Raw genomic sequence first — 5,940 nt, forward strand, 5'->3', positions numbered from 1 at the left:
TTCCTGGCTGCAGTGGCTGTGCTCAGAGCACCAGGCTGCATTCACAGCACAAGTGAAAGGGAGGAAATCCTTTCCCAGGCTGGGAACTGGGAGCTCCATTCCCTGCCCCTGGAGATGGTGGAAAGGCTCATTGTCCTCTGTGAGCTTGGCTCGGAGCCGTCCGAGGCTCTCCCGCGGAGCACGTGGGGAAAGTGCAGCCTGGAAAATATCCTGAGGTAATGGGGAGAAGGAGACGGGAGAAATGCTGCTGCTGGGTGGAGAAGAGCCCTTTTTGATCATCTAACATCTGCCTCTGGGCCACCACAGCAACACACTCCTGATGCAGAACAAAGTGATCCACATGGAAACCCCAATGCAGAACTTGTGTGTGTGGAGAACCTTTCAGCATGGGAAAAAATGAAGAATGTCCAAGAGCACATTCCAGAAATTTAAGTGTACAGCTACTACACTGAAAAGACCAGGTTACTCTCTCCCAATTAGTTGCTTGAGCCAGATGGCAGAAAGAAGGATATTATTAAGAAAAATAAGCTTTATTAGGGAAGGATCAAGGAAACCTGAATAGAAAACAGATTGCTTCAAGGCACTTGAATTCTCTGCCCATTTTACTATCAAAATCACCCAAACTATATTGACAAACTAAGGAAAGCTTAGAAAACCAAACAAATAATAAACCCTGATAATCAGCAAGCTCTCCTAAGACCCTGCATGCCTCAGCAAGGGAAATTCCAGTGAAAATCACTGCATTTCCAAACTGGTGGTTTCAGTGTTAATCTTCTGGAGCTGTTTTTAAACAAGGTCTGCAGCAGCTTATGTAGCCAGCTGAGCAGATGATGTGAATAAAAGAAATGAGCCACAGATCAAAAAAAAGTCTACAGGGTTTGGCTTTTAATTTTACCTCACCGTCTTTCACCCAGATGTGGTTGTGGGTAGGTATCAGCCAAGAAATTGCAGGTGGCATGGTTATCTTGCTATTTACTGAGCGATGATGCTGCTACCAGCTATTCAATAATAGGAAATGACTAATGATGTGGTGGAAATTATGAACCAGGATTAATAAAACTTGAAAAGGAACAGTCTGGTCTGTTTGATCCTCTGAAGAGGAAGTCTGTCTGTGTACAAGTCTTTTCCCTGAGGTGGTGTTCTTATTAGTCTGATCTGAGTATGGAGTAAAGGGAACTGAGTTTGGAAGTGGCTTAAAAAGAAGACAGTAAAAGAGGACATGAAGTATTGTTGAAAAACATCCCTGGGTGACAGGCTCCTTTCTAATGCTGCCTTGCAGGAGGGTGGGGGTAAGTCACAGGAAGGCAACTCCAATCTGCACGTTTTGCTTGCAAATAAAAAGGAATTTCTTGGAGAGCTGCATTTGACTCAGGTCTGATTTTGCTGTTCTTTCTCCTGCCAAGTCCTCCTTGAGTAATTTTGCTTGATGAAGGACTACAGTCCTAGGCTAATTCCAGTGCTGTGAACAGGAGGTGCCACTTTCCAAGTGCCATGGCAATGCTGGGAGTAATTTCTTGGTGGAGAGCTGAAAGCCTTTCACAGGGCTGGTGCAGATGCTGTGATTTGATAGCAAAAAGGTGCCCTTAAAAATCAGACCCAAGAAAGAGAAGCAGAGGGCCTAAATGGAGTAGACTCCTGAAGGGATCCTAATGGAAGAGGTTTTGGGATATACTTCCTAACATGAGTGCAAAGGTGTTGGAGAACTGGAGTTTTTCTGGGTAAAACCAGCTGAGATGGCACCAAGAAGAAAATATGTTTGAAGTGGCAAGATTGACATCTAGGACTTGTGGTGGGTTCCAGGCTGTTACCACAGGAGTGGGAAAACTGGCCTCCTCTAAATTGCCTTCCATTTCTGAGAGAAGAGACTTGGGGTTTCTTGTTTTCAAGGCAGATTATCTATTTCTTGTGTTCCTTGATGAATAAAATTCCCATGACTGCTTTGGTGAGCCACTGATCTCTTCTGCTCTTCTTGAGGGAGGTCAAAGTTGTAGCTCCAGTGAAGTTCATTCAGTAGGGAACTGAATAATGATACTGAGTGGCCTGTAATGTTGGATAATGTATGAAGGAATTGTTGTCCTGGAATAGAGGATTCTAGCACTAGTCCCTTGCTTTAGGCCTTCTTGGCTCTGGCACTGTTTGAACCTCTCCTGCTCTCAGGCACATGGTGTGAATTTTTGGCTGTCCTGTGCAGGCCCAGGAGTTGTCTCCATGATCCTTGTGGGTCCCCTTCCAGCTCAGCATATTCTCTTATTCTATGATAGTCTTCAATTTCACCCAATTTATTAAGTTCTGTCAATCTGTTGGATCCACTCTAGTTGCAGTTAAAGCTTCAGAGTGTCTGCTACAGCCTCATCTGGTCCATCAATCCTGATGGAGCTGTCAGCACGTGGTGTTTGCAGCTCAGGCCTTACAGAGCAACAAACATTTGGTCTCATTTCAGTCAGTGAGGACAAGTCACCCCTCAGACTTTGGTGTTCAGAGTTTGCTGCTCAGACAATAGACAGTCAGTAACTGATGGGTGAGGTGGAGCTCCAGAGGTGGTACTGGGGTAGTTTGTGAGAGCTCTACCCTCCTCCTGTCCCATCTCTTCTGTTGTCTCTGGTTCTTTCCTCTTTGTCAGCTTTCCTTTTCTCACTCCTCCTCTGGCTTCCTCTTAGTCTTTCAAATAATTTATGTTTAAAGTGAAACTCAGCTATGCAAGTGGTTTTATATTTATAAATTGTATTGGGCTGACCCTCTCCTCACCTCAGAGCTGGTATTTTTAAAAGCCCTGTTATTTCCCACTGTTTCAGAAGGTTAAAAGTCCAATCTCATTACAAATGCTGTGCATATGTTGTTGTTTAGTGTTATATCAGTGCATTACCTCAAACTGCACAGCCAATCATAACCCTGCTGGACTGTGTCTCACGTCATCACACGGGTGGGATGGAGGCACTGATGCTCTTTAAAGACATTAAATCCTGCTCCCTGCTTTGTAATATCCCAGGATCTTCCTTTTGTCCTTTTGGTATCATCCAGCATTTTCCCTCTCTGCTTGGGCAACACAAAGAAACATTCAGGACTTGAAATCCCATAATCAGCTTTGATCATGCTGCTTTTGGGAAAGCAAGGACAGATGACTTTGTCTTGGTGGAATGTTCCTCCCTGCAAATGCTTTTGAAGTTCTTTTTCTTATTATTTCCCTCTTGATTTAAAACCAACCTACTAGATTTTTGTTACTGTTGTCTTACTCTTAAGCTGTGGCTCTTTTTATTTGTTCTTTTTGCCTAAGGATTTACTTGACACCAAGTTTTTTATCTACTATGGTGAAAAAAGGGTAGAAATCTGCCTAATACTTGATCAAATTAAATTTGCAGTGTCACCTGAATATTTTATAATTTTAGAGTTCTCAATACTGAACCTTTAGTATCAAAAGTCTTTGCTTATGTTTGGAATGGACATGGTCCTGTCATGGTTAAGTAACAATTCTATTCAGACCAGCATATTCAGAATATCCTGCAACTGGCCCCCAGAAAGAAAGTAAATGATCATCCTTGATTGTGGGGAGCATGTTGTGACTTAGTTCAAGCCAGGAGGAATAAATGCAATGCCTTGACCCATTGCTGTTGATGTTTGGCTACAGGAGATTCAAACCCAAACTGGGTGAATATTACCCCAAAATGTAATGATGAAGGTGAAGCTCTCACATACACCTTTGGCACAATTTTGTCTGTGGTGGTAATGGTGATGATGATGATGATGATGATGATGATAATAATAATAATAATAATAATAGTATTGTCTTAGTGTTACTGCTTCACCCACAAAAGCAGCCTCAGCTCAGCAGTGGTTCCCTCTTTTTGTTCCCTCAGAAAGTGCCCACTCTCTGCAGAAATTGATGCTCAAGCGATTTGTTTTTCTTCTTTTTGCTCTAAGCTAGATGAATATAATGTCCTCTGGAGTTGCAAAAGACTGTTTTTGTATCTCACAGTCACGTTTCAGTATCAGCAAATATTTTAGATATGAGTTAAGAGAGGTACCCCACTGACAGAAGAAGGCTGGCGGAGCTTGTAGTATCACATCGTAAATTCCCTCTTCTGCTATGAAAATGTAATAAAACATGTGGCATGGCAGATTTACAGTGACAATGCTGCTGCTGTGTTAAGGCAACTATTTTATCCCTTTGTTTTAAACCACAGTTTTTACTGTACTACACACAATGAGCCTTTCCTCTGTGCAACAATGCCTGCAAGCCCACATTAAGTCAAATATGATCTCATGGTGACTCTTCATCAACTTGTTACACCATTATCTCTCTGCTGCTAATAAATTTTAGGAGGGAAAATTTATATGCAAATCTTTCATTTCAGCTGTGGTTATACTTGGCTTATCGTGAGCCTGGTAGTGCCCCCACCCACTGACATCATGCTTGGAAAAGTCCTGTTCAATAGGTCTTGTACAGTTTTAGTGCAAAATTACATTCCCATCCTGACTACACACATGTGATGGGCTTCCCAGCCACCTATAGCCTGACCCTGCAGGTGAAGCAGGTGGGCAGGGTCCTGCTGGACAGCTGGAGTAATTCAGGTGGGATTTTGCTTCTCACTGCCTTTCCTGGTTTATGGGTTCTGGCCTCAAAATGGCCATTTATGATTGCAACCTTTTATTAATAAAACTTGAGGCTTCTTCCATCCCCCACTGATAGGTTGCCATTGAGATGAATGAAAGTTAACTTTCTTTAAAAATTTCCAACTCTTGTTAAGATAATAAAATGCATTTCCTATTAAGGAAATTGCCTAACTATTAAGGAGATAACCCACAATTGTTATGATTTACTTTAACCTTCTTGTATGTGTTGATGTGAATGCCTCAGTACAATGGCAAGGATAAAATTTAGGAGGTTTATGCCTCCCTGCTTCCCAAAGACACAGGGGAACAAGCTGATCTTGTGGCTCTTGCTTTAAATGTTGTCTCCAGGTATTTTTGCTTCGTTGTCCAAATTGTACTTATGAAATTGTACAACTGCTTCCTCTCTGTGTTTGCAGCTGTACTGGGAACATCCAGACAACTCCCAAAGACTAGAAGATTGCTAAAGCAAAGCCAGCCTTATTTTATTTCTTTTCTACTCTGTCACCGGGCAGGCTGCTGACTGAAATGGCAGCAAAGGAGTTTGTGGGTACCCACCTCAGAGGCTGTGATCATTGTAATGCATAAATAAAGAATATCCTGAATATTCATGGGAAGAGAACAGGGGAGGAAGCAGCAACTGGAAGAGTGAATAAAAATTAGTAGTGTAGTGAATTAGCTACACAGATTGGCATTTCCAAAAATTCTTATCAGATTAGAAATATGTGATTCAGACTTGTGATTGTACCTATTTGGGAACCTCACCACAAGGAGTAAAAGGGATCAGCTTGGATGGGTGGAAGAAGAACATAAAACCTGACGTTCACTTGCCTGGTAAGGAGAGCAGGAGCACAGACATCCCTCCGTGGCTGCAGCATTTGCTGTGTCACTGAACCCATCTGCTGCACAACTGTCAGGATTGTGGCACTTCAAACACACAGGGGCAGAAATGGCTTTCCTTTGACAAGCACTTACTCAGCAAATTGATAAAATTGATAAAACCAAAAGGCATCAAGGATCAGGAGCCCTGGGTCTGGAGTACACAAAATATTGCAATTACAAGTGCTTCTAAATCTTGGCTGGTTTCTCCCTAATGCTGAGAGACCAGTGGAAAGAAGCAGCCACAATATGTCCAAAGGTCAGGAAAAGCCTGGCTCTATGTTTGAAGTAATTCATAGAAGAACAGCAATGAAAATCAAAGGAAGAAATGAAATGGCTTACACTGTCATTGCAGGTCACCAGGAGAGGCTCAACCAAGCAGTGATTTAACATTAACAAGAACCAGCACACATGGACAATTCCAATCAAGCCAGGAACTGCTTTTTTTCTATGGCC

This window comes from Melospiza georgiana, chromosome 6 (genome assembly GCF_028018845.1).
Source record: "Melospiza georgiana isolate bMelGeo1 chromosome 6, bMelGeo1.pri, whole genome shotgun sequence".
Classification (NCBI taxonomy): domain Eukaryota; kingdom Metazoa; phylum Chordata; class Aves; order Passeriformes; family Passerellidae; genus Melospiza; species Melospiza georgiana.